We start from the raw sequence: 17,012 nt of genomic DNA on the forward strand, positions 1-17,012 counted from the left end.
AGAGCCAAAAGAAGACACTCCCAGTGCATAAAATGTGCCCTTTCAGTGCGTTCAAAACGCTTCCTAGAAGACATGCAACAACTTCCAGTATGCCCTTCAAGTGCATTTTAGCCTAATATATGGGTGCACGGGCGAGCGTTGCTCGATGCCAGGCACGACAGAGTGCATAGCAGGACCTAGTTATGGTGGCTACACTAGTGTGTCAAACCGCCAATGCATCGAACTATACCCGTTGGTCTCGCCAATGTGGCACATTTATTATTGCAATAAGGATTTGCCCTTAAGGCAAAATTCTTGGTGTGTATGTGTATTATATGTGTTGTGAGCCGTGTTAATAAATTGAAGCAGTGTTTGCAGAATCTGTTGTCATGTATCCCGCGGCCATAGCTGTTTGTCAGTGAAGCAGAGGCCCGCTTGCAGTAGAAGACGCGAGCATTCTGATTTTAAACCAGTACATGTCCATATTAGGTGGTATCTGCTTCCATCACACGAACAGAGCGGTATGGACACGTAGCGACCAGCTCCACCTTGAGATAAGCCAGTGTAAGGGCCACCTCAGCTCCAAGCCTCCTCAGCACTTCCTCTGCCCTAGTAAGGTGAAGGGGGAGGGAGCAGACATACGGTGGAATAAGAGCGCGTGTTCTCCCGGAGAATTTTTTTACGGGCTCGGAGCGAGTTATGGGAACAGGGTAGGCAAAATTTCCGGAAAAAATCTATTTTTTGTTTTTGTGTAATTTAAAATCTATTCTTTCCTTAACATGGCCCAGTGTTTCATTTGCGCGCACGCGAAATATTTACCTCAATATCGAGACTTTTCGAAACCTAGGCAGCATCCAGCCACGCCCCCTCTGACATGCTCAGGATCTGTGCCTCTCCGAAACTGAAAAAAGTTTTTTTGAGCGCCTATTTTTTGTTGCGTTTAGCAGGAATGGCTGTCACTCATCTGGCGTACGTACAGGGAGGTCTACACGCGTCAATATCTTCAACGATTTCTACGTTTTTTTTGTACAGTGTGTACTCACGGCACCTGTATTGTGCATTGGTTGCTTTCATGTTTTACGTGCTAGCAGCTACCCATCCAAGCGGGCGGAGTAAGCCGCTTTGCGCAGAACGCAGAGTAAATTCCTTACGTCGCCTGACATTGCATAGCCTGAGGCATAAGCGTCCTCGCTCTGTTGAAGCCAAACATGGCAAAGCGTTTGCGCGGGCGAATCGCGCTGGGCGCACCGCCACGGATGCAACACTGTCAATGAGGCGTGCGCCTCTCATCTCGCTAACTCATTCGTGACAGGTGCGAGCTTGCGATCCGAGCCGCAGGAACCGCGTTTATATTGCGCTAGCGCCATAGAACTGTTTCATGGTGGGCAAAAGAAGCACCAGAAGGGACTTGTCTTTTCGCACCGTCTTTTCGTCCACCATGAAGCAGTCGTATGACGCTACCGCAAGCGTGACTCCGATGCAACTACTGGCCATGTCATGAACACAGCCATGAGTAGCTGTATTCTATATTTTACCCAGCGCGGCGCTATTTCATTCACGGTGCGCGCACCACGAAAGCCACCCGTGAAGATTGCGGCTACACTCACCTGCTTCTGGCCGTCAGTCGATCACGTGTACCACACACAATACGGGATATGTGACGTAACCGTGACGTAACTATGAAATCAAACACGCATTTGCCGTAACGTGTAACACAAGACGTGTACATAACGCTATAACGTAGGTTGCCTTGTTCATCGCATCTAGAAACGCATCTACTACAGAAAATATAGGATCAATACACCAAATGGCGCAAGAGAGCTTTAAATGTCAGTTTCTGTTGGATCCTGCTGCTACTCATGTAGGAATTCCCGCGAATTGCCGCGAGCAGCTTTTATGGCAGCCCATGCCAAAGATTTGGAGTTGCATGATGCTGGCCTACCTTGGCAAGATTATAAAGCCACTTTAGAAATAGCAGTTGAAAAATACTGGCAGAAATGAATGGAAACATATTATAAAACCTGTTTTATGAGAACGGCGGAGTTCTCGCCAAAGAAAAACATTTTACGAGGTTATTTTATGTTGCTTGTAAAGTGGTCACACAAGGCTCATAGTTACTGAATATAACCAACCACAACGAACATGCGGCGAATTTGCGTACGTGTTAGATTTTAATAACATGTGCAGGAAATAAAAATGGAGGCAAATATATTTTACTATTTTCTTGTGAAAAAATAATCCCTTTCCATCCCATGTTCTTATTGAGCGATGAACCACTTGTGCCATAAGGAGATACTTTGAACTTTTTAAAAGGCACGGGAAGGCACAGGAATTCTAACTGTAGCACATTCCATCTTCTATATTTTTACTTCCACTATTTTACCGCATTTGAACAAATAAGCTAATTTGAAAAACGGCTGCTGCATCATAATCCCAAATCATGTTGATTAGCTCTTACAAAAATCAAGCATCCGTACGGCCCGTCGGAATACGCCGTTTCGTTTTATAAGCCCCTCCTATGCGATCTGCATTTCTTCCACTATTCGCACATGTATAGCCGTTAAAGGTGGCTCGCTCATGCACAAACCGCCCCTTCCTGCGAATTAAACGAGCGTCCTCGCCTGCTGCAGATACCGCGGGAGCGCTCCCATCTTCGATGCTCGAACACGCAGGCGATGATGTAGTCGGCAGTTCGGCCGATAGCGTGATGCGGCCGATGCGATAGCAGAATTCGCATCAGCCTTGCCGTCTTTCGTAAGGCGATTGCCATGCCGCGCCGTTAGCCGAGTGGTAGAGTGTCGAGCCGGCACTCGCAAGGACCCACGTTCGAATCCTGGAATCCTGCTCTGCAGCCAGCGACGAGCTGCAGAGCAGAAGGGGTTCGGCGTGGTCCGCCACTTGGACGGCGCGGGGGACAAGGGGATTCTTTGTGCTTTTAGCACAAAGTCTCCTCTAGCGTCCCCCGGGTACCCGAAAGGGCAGGTGCCCGGATTTTTATTTCAAGGTCAAATTTTTATTTCCTGATCGCTTGGTTTTCGCGCTAGCGCCATACAGCTGTTTTATGGTGGACGAAAAACAGCGCGAAAAGACAAGCACCAGAACGAGGCTTGTCTTTTCGCGCTGTTTTGTTTTTCGTCCATGAAACACTTGTATAGCGCTAGCGCAAACGTATGAATCACACTGGCCATGTTTATGAACAGATCTGCGGTATTTAATTTTACCTAGTGCGACGGTGCACGCACCACGAAAGCCGCCCGTGAAGAACACGGCTGCACTCACCTGCTTCTGCTGGCGCCAGCAATCGCACTGAAAGTGGTTCCAGGACAGAACTCCTGCACTGGTTGACATTAAATGTTTCGTACAGCTACGTTCGGGTGTTAGTTAAATACCCGCATGTATGCTGGGAGTGGCCAGTGTTCACCAAACTAATTTACTTATTGGCGGGGTACCTTCTACTTACTGGGTTGTTTGGAACTTTCTTTATGAAGTGTCTGGGCAACATATTGTAACGCAGGAAACATTTATTTGGCTCATATAAACAAAAAGACGAGAATGGCAGACAAAGGGTATACAGTTGCAGAGGAAAGCTGCCGCCAGCTTCAGTACAACATTATGCTTAAATTATTGAACATAAGCATGCTGGCCCATTTCCTACAGATACTGTTGCAGCAGCGACTTGCGCAATTCGTCCCGCGTCTTCACGCTAGCGACATTCAAGTACCAAGCACTGTCATGTTCATGGCTAACTTTACGGTATTCGCTTCGCTAGAACTAAAGGAAACGCGCCACGAAAGGTGACGCAGAAGGCTGCACATACCTGGCTGAGCTGGCGAGGGCGGCATCTCGTAGCGCTGACACGGAATACGGCTCCAATTCCCGCGACCCCATAAGTAACACACCTGCCTGCACATTTTCTTTTAAATCTGAGAATAACTTTATCAAGGGCGCGTGCATATTTTACACGTCAATATACACCAGATTTCGTAGCAAGCCATTGTTAACGCATCGCAAGTTTTCAAATGTGAACGCAAATGGTTATTCAGAAGTTTTCTGTTTTGCTATGGAAGCCGTTGTTTGCTTGTATTTTGTCATTTGGTGTTTTTGGCGGTGTAATCATGCAGGAGTATCATACCTGACGTCACAACGAGTCATGTTTTCTTGGTAACAACTCATTTGTTTTGCAAAGCTGGTCGCCCAGTAGACATTCATTCTTCGGGAGCTTTCGTAGTTTTCTAAATCAGGAATCAGCGATTCTATATTTAAAGTCGATCACAAGCCGTCTTTTTTTTTCACTAGTCAGTCTCGCCGTGCTACCTAAGAACACACGAATAAATTCGCCTGCTTTTGACTACTCGCATCCGCGAATTCTGATATTCCCCCAACGCAATATTTTTTTAATATTCTTATAAGGCAAAGTAATGTTTCACCACTGACTTCTGATCGTTTGTCAATGTGCTGCAAATGCTACAGTGTAAGCCGCAACTCGCATATTCCCGTTTGTGGTCGTCCGCTTTTAACACTTTCATTTGGTGCGAACATAGAATGTCCGACTAGTTCTCTTTCCTGTTCTCTGATCTATCTCAATGTTTTCATGGGCCGATCTCAAAATCCTACACTTTCCCTCAAGCAAGAATCGAACCTGCGATACACGGGCTCCTCATGTGCGGCGTGTCCAGAGGGAAGCGAGATGTGAGCCTACCTGCAATGCCTCGATAGTCTTCATAAATAAATAGCTGCAGCCGACAAGGGGGTGTTCTTTGTCAAGTACGACACCAGCCTCTTCTTGAATAAGACGTTCCCTTTTAACTTAATTGCGGCCATTTCTTTCTCTTTTCAGCATAAACTTGATTCATTTTAGGCTACATAAACGACATCATTCGTAAACTTGATTAACATCGAAATGCGGGTTAGCTACATCTACATCACTGTCATTTTGTCTTGAGATTCTGCAGTCATCAGCAGTAAGACTGATGGAAAACGTGTTAATTCATGATGGGCAAGCCATTCATTAAAATGAGATTGAGCGGCGGGCTTATTGCGGAGCTCTGATTCGGCTGACAAAAATGAGTCAATGGTTATCTGACGCAAATTGGTAACGATTCCTGAGAAAGGCTCGCAACTAAGAACTTCGCCGTGCAGATCCAGACGTTGAGTTCTTCCGCGACATTAGAATACGTAGTTGATAACGTCAGTGGGACATTTGCTTAATAGCCTTTTCGCAAAAGTTGTACTTAACCCACGCCCATATAAATTTAAGCACATATTTTCCATAGATGCGCGGCCATCGTTGCTAAGTCTAATTTTGGTTGCATTTGTAGTTGTGTCACGGTTGAATGCGGAATATCGCATCGCTGGTAAACATCAATCACATATAGTCTGAAGTGCTCCATATTACATATTTTAAGGACATTATTCAGTTTAGCCTGCAAATGACTGATGACGTCAGCCTGATTTTTTACCGAAATGTGAAGTTCGTGTATCCTGCAGCTCGAGACGCTCAGCAGCATAGCGCAAACATTCGCATGTTTAAGAATTGCCTTCTTTCTATACAAAAATTTAACTTCGCCATTGACATTTACCTTTTCACACTAATTTGCCATAGGTTTCCCTACATATTTCATAAACTTGACCTTGTCGGAGTCTGTACTTCGGTCAAGGCAGCGGGCTAAATTATGCACGTTTCGTAAAACAAAGAGTGCTTTGGAGCTCTTGCGTTTGTAATTTAATGCAAAGGCTACATATAACCCAGGCACTTTACAATTCGCGTGCGCATCATTTCAATCTCGCCAAATAAATGACGTACCTTTTCATTTCGCCCAGAACACCCGCAAAACATTGTATGACCCCTGGAAAATATGACAAAAAGCGTGTTCGCGAATTACTTGTAAAGCTTCTATTGATGACACAAACGGTATATTTTCGCGAAGCATGGAAGTAGAGATGCCCACCATTTGTGTAAGGCGGAGTTCCATCGCGACGTAGTAGCCGATGACGGCAGTGCGTCACTTGCGAATACTTACGTTAACTTCTCCTTGGGGTAGTTTATTGATATTTCACAAAGCGCACACACAAGGTGGCACAGCTGCACACCCCGAACACTACTTCGAGTATTCATTGTTTGCAAAGTATCTGTGATGCACGCACTCAACTTCGCACAAATATTTGGAATATTGATCTCCCCAATTTACCGAAGTTTTTTGTTATTGATAATGTATGGTGTTTTTTTTTTTTGTCCCAACGGTCAGGGATGGCCAAAGAGTGCCAGAGGTGTGTAGAAGTCAATGATGCCATGAGTGACAATTGTGTCAGATGTAACGAGGCTAGATAAAGGCCGAAAATATTCCCTGTAAGGTACGTAAACTATGAAAGTGTTTAAATGGTGTCAAGGCCGTGTAATGTGACAGATGACCACCACATATACAGCCAAACACGGATATATCAAACCCACGTATATCCAATTATTGTCTGTATCGAACTCGTAAATTATCCCCTTGAAAATTCTGAGTTAAAGTATGGAAATTCGTGCGTTTATATCGAACAATATCTTTACCCACCATTGGATATAAGAACACCGCGCGATCTCTGCACTCGCTGCACCCGCGAGCTCCGCAACTCCCCCGGAAGGCTCGGAAAATGTGAGAGCGAGAGGAAGGGAGGCTCGGACTGTACTCCCGCTGCGCACGCTCTCCGACTTGCGGAACTGTTTTTTTTTTCTCTCTCTCCCAATGTCTCATCCTTCCCCCGCGTTAGTGATCGGCTCGGAAAAGATAGCCAGGAACGAAGGCGCCGGCGGCATCCTCCTCCTGCCTTTTTTTTTTCTTGTTGCTTTTTCACGAGTTTTGCTCAGCCAACCACAGCTCGTGCCTTTCGTACGTCGCTGTCGCCCTTGGAGGTCATAGAGTTTCCTACAAAATTACTAGAGGGAACTCTGGCGCTAGTGTCTACGTGAGCTACAATGGGGGCGGTTGTCCCAGCATGGGTATAGACCGTTTTTTCGTATGCGCCGCCATTTTGTGAACGCAGTGGCGCCGCCTATGAGCAGCGCCATACTGGCTTGGGTGAAAGCGATGTTTTGCATGGCAGGTATACGCTCGGCGGTAGGTTCTGGCGTTTGTTTTCGCTGTCATGCGGCCTTTTTTGTATGACGCGCGTTTTCTACGTGGTAAACGGTTCTGTGAGACGTGCGGAAGTGGTTTAAGGCGTCACGGCCGGAATTTCTGCTGGCGTTGAGGTGGACGGAACACGCAGCGCGACGTGTGCGCGCATAGTTGAGCCTACAATCGGCCTCGGAGCTCAATTGCGTATTTCTGAATGTTCCAATCACTAATGTGACCTTATTGCAGTATTATCCTCTATTTCTAAGCTGAGGTTTAGGAGCCATGAAACGTAAGCGACGATCGTAACAGCGTGGGTACCGTTCTGCTACGATAGGAGTTGTGCTGTTATACTTTGACAAGCGTTCAAACCGTTCGCTGCAGGTTACATTGCTTGACTATACTTGGTTCGATGGATTAGGTTTCCGCCCCTGAATAAAATAGTTTTGGCAAGTAATAGCAGCATACCTTACAGTCTGAATTAAGCTTGTCCAGCAAAGGGACTGTTTACGAACTGCGCGAGCCTCCTAAGCAGTGGTATGTGCTGGATTACATATACGTTTGTTCTATTACCGCATGGTCCAAGCATACGGCATCAGTGGTTATATATTTATAAACGTTGTGCGGCGTGACTATGCGTGGTCCTACGGCGGCGTTAGCCTGTTTTATCTTGCTTTTTCGAGGAAGAGGATGACAACCGAATTTTTTTTTTCGGTTGCGTTCGTTCCGTTCTCTACGACACACTCGCGTATTACGGAAATATTGTCCTCAAAAATAGGCATCGCATTGTTTTTATGCGATCCCTTTCATATATTATGCCTGTATGCAGGCCAAAAAGGCAATGCCGAAGCGCACAGCTTACATATGTATCGTGCTGGTTCACCGAACGCAGTAATCGCTGTGTTGAGCAGCGCCATCAGCCTCATGCAGGAAGGCTAGAGTAGACATATGGTAATTTGAAGCCTACTAGCCTTGAAATGCGCGAGAACGATGCCGGTGCATCAGAAATATTTGATAGCGCCTGCCGCTTCGATGTTTCTGAGTTGCCTTAGGTTGGCCGTTCACGAACATGTGCTCTTATACTTTGTTTTACTCCCTATACGCCAAGCGAGCAGATAGAGAGCAGATTTACCATTTCACGCTGCTAATACAGAGACACCGGTTTTCTTTGTTGAATTAAAACCGATATAAGCAAAATAGTTCACAACACATACACACCGCGACTGATAATGTACGTACACCGCGGCTGATAAAGCGCGTCCCATTTTAGCGCCCCCAAGAGATATTTCCGCCTACTGTAGTTACCGATGCACCGAAAGGCTTCCTTGACGACCTTACATGAACGGACATGGCGTAAATTTCACAAAGTACGATCTAAAACATCTCGAAAGCGTTCCGCAGCACGCGACAGCAATAGACAAGAACGGCACCGAGAGCGGCGCTGCTGCGCCGGCGTTGAGAGCGCCGCATGCGGAGCAAAATTCTATTAGCCGGTGGTACCCCTCTCCCATCTCTCGTTCGCGCCGCCTTGATTGCCTCCTGCACTGCTCGTGTTTGGGCACGTTTCGCGCCGCGCGCGGTGTGTGCGCGTGGACATTTCCTTCGAAGGGCGGTGTACAGTCTCTCTCACATTTAGGGGAAAACTCGAAGCGCAGCAGCTCGCGCAGATGCTCGAGGGGCGGGATCTTGAACGGCGTCGTCTGCTACGGCGGCGCACGCTGGCCGCATTGTCGAGAAACGTTCTACTGTCAGGTGCAGGGCGCTGATCACATCGTTACTGCGTGAAAGGAGCCGGTATTCTTTGCTAAGCGTTGCGCGACGCCCACTGATACGCCTCGAATGTAAGTTCATCGCTGCATGGCAGTCATAGACGACGTACTGATTCCATACATTCTTGACGGCCCGTTTCTGGAAGGCGACTATATATTCTAACGCGATAGGACGCCGATCCACACTGCTCGTGCTGTGCAAGAACTGCTAGAAGAGCGCGCAGTCACTCTCTTGGAGCGGCCGCCTCAATCCCCGGGCGCCAACATCATTTAAAATGTCTGGGGCTCGTTGAAAGTATCGCTGGCGCAACATCCCCTCTATCAGTCGCCCGAGGATAGGCTTCGATCCACCATCATCAGTGACTGAGACGTGCAGCGAATGAACACATCCCTGATCAAGTCATTCTACACTTTTTTGCCTTCCAGGATGAGCGCTGTCATCGCTGCCGCTGGGGACATGACGAGATACTAACTGAAGTTCCGAGCGTGACGTGTCCAATTCCCCACCGGCGGGCAGGGTCTGTCTGGTGTAGCGAATGATTATCGAGAAAAATCACTTCCAGCTCATTGTCTGAACCTAAAACGTTCATTTAATCGTGTCCGTTTGTTTCACCGTGTTCGACTCCCATTGTTGAGTGCTTTGTTTTCCTTTCGAGTCAAACAAAGACTGAGTACGTTGCGCGCACATCTTGGTGCGTTTTGTCGCTGCTCATTACGGTAGCACACACAGTGAAGAAATATACGTGCACACGCTCAGTACTCCGGCCCTTCGAAAGAACAAATGAACCATGTTGTCAAAAGAAGTTTGTGGAACTCCATTAGCGCCAATGAAGGATCAGAGTGTGGCGACGCACAACGTTTAGTAAAGAATATCAGCTCAGTTCCCGCAGTACCGATGAAATCGGTGCACTGCCCCTGACAGTACCACGCTTCCCGAAAATGCGGCCAGCGCGCGCCGCCGTAGCAGACGACGCAGATCACGACACCGCCCCTCAAGCGTGTGCGCCTGCTCGAGCTGCTGCCGCCGCACGACTCCATTGCTTGCCGCATCGCGATGCAATACATTCCGAGTTTTCCCCTTAGTGTGAAACAAACTGCACACGCTATATTTGCCTTTAAGAAGATCGGTACGAGTGATCAATAAACGATCTCGCTTCGTTTGCCAGATGTTTACTTCGCTCGGCGCACCGCAGTAATCCATGTCTGTCGTCTGCTTCTTTCGTACCATTTTCTTGTGAATCGGTATAATTTCACTGGTGGCATCAACCTTTTCATGTTTACATTGCTGTCGTGACAGTTAACAACACAATAATAATTTCCGGTCATCCGAAGAGGCGCCGTCGCAAACAAGAGATGTTTCGCGCGCAGCGCGAACTGAGTGCGGGCGCGACCGCGAAGGGAAGCGGCAACGGAAACCTACACCTTCTCGCGTGCAGCGCGCGCGAGAAAGCCTTCTCGCGTGCAGCGCGCGCTCAGCCTGGCCTCCTCTGGCTCAGCGCGAGCGAAGGGAACCGGCGGAAGCAAACCCCCGGGGGATTGGAAACCGTGCCGCCAGGGGAGAAACGAGCGCTGGCGTCTCGGGCGAAACTTGGCGTGCGCTCGTCTATTGGCGGCGAGGAGTTACGGAGTCGCCCTCTATCGGAAGCGCCTCGATGCCGTAGTATGAGGGATCACGTGACGCGCTCCTCATAGGTTTTGCTGTCAGCGCTCACTGAAAACACCACGCGCGAGCTCTCCCGGACATTTCTGTAAGTACTTTCGAAACGAGAGAAGTTTCTTACTGTCTAAATAATAATCTTGGGCAAGCTGAAAGCACACAATCGTTTACAGCCGCTATCTCTTTACCGAATACGTACAGCGAACGCCACTGCGCGCGGTCGCCGCGATGGAGTCTCCCGAACCGGCTTCTTGCGTGAAAGGTAGGTAAACGCCGAGAGCAAACTATTTGAAATATGTTCTTATAGTGTTTTTATAACTAAATGGAGCGTAATAGAATGAAGCCTCAATGCAGCGATCGCGCAGATTCGCAGCGACCGACTGCGCGTCTGCATGCTTGTCCGCGCACTGTTTCGCTTTCTCCGCGCGCGCGTTTTCGCACAGTGCCATGAGCTTTAGGCCGCAGAATATGAGCATTTGACAGTATACAGGCAACCATTGTTGCGTGGGCGCTATCAGAGCTGTTCAAAAATAATTTCATTGTAGAGACTTCGGCGCCTACGGGGACTGTGATGTGCCGTCGCGACGATGCAATCCTTTTTTTTCTTCTAAATTCTTTGACCTTTCAATACTATTTCTGGAGTTGCGTCGCACTGTATGTTTATCGGCGTTCTCAGCGTGCAATTTCCCGCTGCTCCTTTTTTGTAATCCAGTGCATTAATTCATAACACAAACATGACCATATGCCATGCTTTCTTTAAATGTGCTTCTCACCGCTGCCTTTCCACTCCACTGAACTTGGCAGTATCTATAGTATCGACAAGTTCATAGACCAAACCGTCATGACATTAGTCGGACAGCGGACTCAGGCGAGCGTCTCAGTGCGCGTTTTGAGAACATCGCAGACCGGGCGCCGTAGCAGAAATCTTCCTCGCGTCTGTGCCTGTTGCATACCCGAGTTGTAGCCGATGACTGCCGGTTTTATGTTTCGCGAGCCAAGCTTCACACAGCTTCTTGTCCTGCGGCTACGTGTGAATAAGACCGACACCGGCCTCCGTTACGTGCGTCCGGCCCTGCGGCACCGAGCAGTAGCCTACCATGTTGCGCGCCTTCAAAGGCAGCCACTACTACCTATTGTAGTGCTTTCAAGCGTTGTAAAGGAGACACTCGAAGCGGGAAAATTTCGCCACTAAATGAAAACCGCAGCGTACGCGGGAATTTAAACTCGTTTTCAGCTCGCTCCGGCGCGCCCGAAGCAGCCGACGCGGCCGCTATGTCCACGTGATCCCTCCTAGCACGTCACGCCGACGGTGGCGCCAGCTTTTCCAGTGGTGGAGCTCGAGGCCAATACCCTCAAGCAGCGCCGCGCCGGATCGCCCAAGCCAGAGAGGAGGAAAGGCTCTCCGCGCGCCCTATCCTCCTCGCCCGATGAAACGGCCCCGAGAATTAGGAGTGGCGCCCTCTCGCGAGTGACGTCACGGCCAGGATGCCGCTCGCTCCGGCTCGCTCGGCTGCCGCGCGCGCTCGTTCCCTTCGTGTATGCTTGGGGCATGGGTGGCTCGAGCCGTACGTATTGAAGAATACGTCGGCTTCTTTCAGCTGCCATACCTTAACCACAGTTTCTTCTTCAAAAGCGTGTGAGTCGAGAAACTGCGGCTTGGATATCGCAAGCTAAGTAGCGTTAAAGGGGTCTACTAGGTTTTGCAATACATATATGCGCTGTGTCTATCGGTAAATTTTGACTAAAAAAAGAATATCTGCAAATTCAACGCGCGAAGTTGTGTATGATGCTTCGCTAAACATTTAACATTCCTTTCGTATTTAGCTATGAGAGGCATTGCATTTTACGTGGAAGAAAAATTTGGTAGTTGGCGTCAACATGTTATCTGATTTTAGAAAGACACTGCCCAGCGAAGCTCTCATCATGATTCCTATTACTCTGGTGTGTTGTTCTATTCAAATATGGCCATTCATTAATTCGCAAAAAATAGTTAGGCGCGCATTTCTTATGAAAAAGTTTGCTGCTACTTTCATCCCCCTCTGAAACAGGCCTCCAAAAAAACGAATTGCTCATGGCTGCTAACACGACGGCGCGTCATGTAGAGTATTTACATAGTTAATTCACAAACACCATAGTAGCACTCACCTGAGAGAAAAGTTTTGTTGTTAAGATCGAGAGCCACTCAATTGAAAGTGATGAAATGTTTCATAGTGGCCCTCAGTAGCCTTTATCGACAATATGGCACACCCCTGATCATGCAACGGTAGCAATTGACTGTCCGTATGGCGAGGCACGCTATGCTGCTACTTTCATCCCCCTCTGAAACAGGCCTCCAAAAAAACGAATTGCTCATGGCTGCTAACACGACGGCGCGTCATGTAGAGTATTTACATAGTTAATTCACAAACACCATAGTAGCACTCACCTGAGAGAAAAGTTTTGTTAAGATCGAGAGCCACTCAATTGAAAGTGATGAAATGTTTCATAGTGGCCCTCAGTAGCCTTTATCGACAATATGGCACACCCCTGATCATGCAACGGTAGCAATTGACTGTCCGTATGGCGAGGCACGCTATGTTCGCGAAACCCATCAGTTCACTACAACTTCGAATTAAAACCATAAAGCATGTTTTTTACAGCGCCAACTGGAATGGCTAAAGTATTCTCGAGCTACTACACCGCAGCTTAGATTTCCTGTATACAAAAGGAAAATTCAAGCACCTTCTGTTTCACCATGTCTCGATCCAGCGTTATTCAATTATACAAACGGATAACTATTCGCTTCGTCGGTACATAAAAGAGAACCTTGCAGGCAAATTAAGTTTGCTCCAATCAAATCGCAAACATTAATAAAGAAAGCACCACAAGCCTTGCATATACTTTCACTTGATTTCTGACCCTCCACCGGGGGGAATTTCGATATCTTCAATATGTCCCATACTACTAATCATTGACGCTTCGACTTCTTTCTGGCTGCAGCGATGCGGTCCAGCAGGCATACTTCACTAAAAAAATTGGGCTGAGCAGCCTGTGTCAATTCGCCAAACAGATTCGTCATGTATATTCCTCCAGCAGCAAGCACCAGTAAATTTCTCAAGTGAGTTTGATTTGATTTAATAATTTCCATTTACACACACACATGTACAGAGGAGTGGTAAGTGGAGGTGGATGAGGGCAAAAAGTCGCACAGACGCGGCTTGAGGTAACCTCACCCCCTTAGGTACAATATGGCTGCATGGGGTAACACATCAAGCGCCATATAAATTACATTTATATAGTGGCCATAAAACATTGCAGTTATACAATATATGAAAGAACAGTGAAATATTTCCACAATAACAATGCAAAACAAACTGCGGCATTGAAATAAATAAATGATATACACTAGGTAACATAGACAAAAAAAGAGGAACATAACATACATTATTAATCATTAAAGGGACACTAAAGGTTACCAGAAAGTCAAGTTAAAGTGGTAGAGCAATGTTCTAGAACGTCTAAGGCGTCAATATAATCGCGAACAGAGCTTTAGTAACCGAGAAATTGAGGTAAATTCATGACACGATTTGAGACCCCCCAGCGACATTCCGGTACTAAACCGATGACGAAAGGTCTCCCCGTAATTTATTTTCATCATCATCATCATCATCAGCCTGGTTACGCCCACTGCAGGGCAAAGGCCTCTCCCATATTTCTCCAACAACCCCGGTCATGTACTAATTGTGGCCATGCCGTCCCTGCAAATTTCTTAATCTCATCCACCCACCTAACTTTCTGCCGTCCCCTGCTACGCTTCCCTTCCCTTGGAATCCAGTCCGTAACCCTTAATGACCATCGGTTATCTTCCCTCCTCATTACATGTCCTGCCCATGCCCATTTCTTTTTCTTGATTTCAACTAAGATGTCATTAACTCGCGTTTGTTCCCTCACCCAATCTGCTCTTTTCTTATCCCTTAATGTTACACCTATCATTCTTCTTTCCATAGCTCGTTGCGTCGTCCTCAATTTGAGTAGAACCCTTTTCGTAAGCCTCCAGGTTTCTGCCCCGTAGGTGAGTACTGGTAAGACACAGCTATTATACACTTTTCTCTTGAGGGATAATGGCAACCTGCTGTTCATGATCTGAGAATGCCTGCCAAACGCACCCCAGCCCATTCTTATTCTTCTGATTATTTCTGTCTCATGATCCCGATCCGCAGTCACTACCTGCCCTAAGTAGATGTATTCCCTAACGACTTCCAGTGCATCGCTGCCTATTGTAAAGTGCTGTTCTCTTCCGAGACTGTTAAACATTACTTTAGTTTTCTGCAGATTAATTTTTAGACCCACTCTTCTGCTTTGCCTCTCCAGGTCAGTGAGCATGCATTGCAGTTGGTCCCCTGAGTTACTAAGCAAGGCAATATCATCAGCGAATCGCAAGTTACTAAGGTATTCTCCATTAACTTTTATCCCCATTTCTTCCCAATCCAGGTCTCTGAATACCTCCTGTAAACACGCTGTGAATAGCATTGGAGAGATCGTATCTCCCTGCCTGACGCCTTTCTTTATTGGGATTTTGTTGCTTTCTTTATGGAGGACTACGGTGGCTGTGGAGCCGCTATAGATATTTTTCAGTATTTTTACATATGGCTCGTCTACACCCTGATTCCGTAATGCCTCCATGACTGCTGAGGTTTCGACTGAATCAAATGCTTTCTCGTAATCAATGAAAGCTATATATAAGGGTTGGTTATATTCCCCACATTTCTCTATCACCTGATTGATAGTGTGAATATGATCTATTGTTGAGTAGCCTTTACGGAATCCTGCCTGGTCCTTTGCTTGACAGAAGTCTAAGGTGTTCCTGATTCTATTTGCGATTACCTTAGTAAATAGTTTGTAGGCAACGGACAGTAAGCTGATCGGTCTATAATTTTTCAAGTCTGGCGTCCCCTTTCTTATGGATTAGGATTATGTTAGCGTTTTTCCAAGATTCCGGTACGCTCGAAGTCATGAGGCAATGCGTATACAGGGTGGCCAGTTTCTCTAGAACAATCTGCCCACCATCCTTCAGTAAATCTGCTGTTACCTGATCCTCCCCAACTGCCTTCCCCCTTTGCATATCTCCCAAGGCTTTCTTTACTTCTTCCGGCGTTTCCTGTGGGATTTCGAATTCCTCTAGACTATTTTCTCTTTCATTATCGTCGTGGGTGGCACTGGTACTGTATAAATCTCTATAGAACTCCTCAGCCACTTGTATTATCTCATCCATATTAGTAATGATATTGCCGGCTTTGTCTCTTAACGCATACATCTGATTCTTGCCAATCCCTAGTTTCTTCTTCACTGTTTTTAGGCTTCCTCCGTTCCTGAGAGCATGTTCAATTCTGTCCATATTATACTTCCTTATGTCAGCTGTCTTACGCTTGTTTATTAACTTCGAAAGTTCTGCCAGTTCTATTCTAGCTGTAGGGTTAGAGGCTTTCATACATTGGCGTTTCTTGATGAGATCTTTTGTCTCCTGCGATAGTTTACTGGTATCCTGCCTAACGGAGTTACCACCGACTTCCATTGCACACTCCTTAATGATGTCCACAAGATTGTCGTTCATTGCTTCAGCACTAAGGTCCTCTTCCTGAGTTAAAGCCGAATACCTGTTCTGAAGCTTGATCTGGAATTCCTCTATTTTCCCTCTTACCGCTAACTCATTGATCGGCTTCTTATGTACCAGTTTCTTCCGTTCCCTTCTCAGGTCTAGGCTAATTCGAGTTCTTACCATCCTGTGGTCACTGCAGCGCACCTTGCCGAGCACGTCCACATCTTGTATGATGCCACGGTTAACGCAGAGTATGAAGTCTATTTCATTTCTAGTCTCGCCGTTCGGGCCCCTCCACGTCCACTTTCGGCTATCCCGCTTGCGGAAGAAGGTATTCATTATCCTCATATTATTCTGTTCCGCAAACTCTACTAATAACTCTCCCCTGCTATTCCTAGTGCCTATGCCATATTCCCCCACTGCCTTGTCTCCAACCTGCTTCTTGCCTACCTTGGCATTAAAGTCACCCATTAGTATAGTGTATTTAGTTTTCACTCTACCCATCGCCGATTCCACGTCTTCATAGAAGCTTTCGACTTCCTGGTCATTATGACTGGATGTAGGGGCGTAGACCTGTACAATCTTCATTTTGTACCTCTTATTAAGTTTCACAAGACCTGCCACCCTCTCGTTAATGCTATAGAATTCCTGTATGTTACCAGCTATATTCTTATTAATCAGGAATCCGACGCCTAGTTCCCTTCTCTCTGCTAAGCCCCGGTAGCACAGGACGTGCCCGCTTTTTAGCACTGTATATGCCTCTTTTGGCCTCCTAACTTCACTGAGCCCTATTATATCCCATTTACTGCCCTCTAGTTCTTCCAATAGCACTGCTAGACTCGCCTCACTAGATAACGTTCTAGCGTTAAACGTTGCCAGGTTCATATTCCAATGGCGGCCTGTCCGGAGCCAGTGATTTTTAGCACCCTCTGCAGCGT

General features: G+C 47.0%; 1 long non-coding RNA gene across 1 annotated transcript in view; it reads right to left on the minus strand.

Moving 5' to 3' along the window:
* Window positions 1-236: 236 nt before the first annotated feature.
* The window catches only part of LOC139060730 (uncharacterized), a 76,428-nt gene continuing 59,652 nt past the window's right edge, over window positions 237-17,012 (minus strand). Inside the window, exon 3 of the long non-coding RNA XR_011514987.1 lies at window positions 237-588. This is a non-coding gene — a long non-coding RNA (uncharacterized lncRNA). The remainder of the gene's footprint in view (window positions 589-17,012) is intronic.

This window comes from Dermacentor albipictus, chromosome 6 (assembly GCF_038994185.2).
Source record: "Dermacentor albipictus isolate Rhodes 1998 colony chromosome 6, USDA_Dalb.pri_finalv2, whole genome shotgun sequence".
NCBI lineage: Eukaryota > Metazoa > Arthropoda > Arachnida > Ixodida > Ixodidae > Dermacentor > Dermacentor albipictus.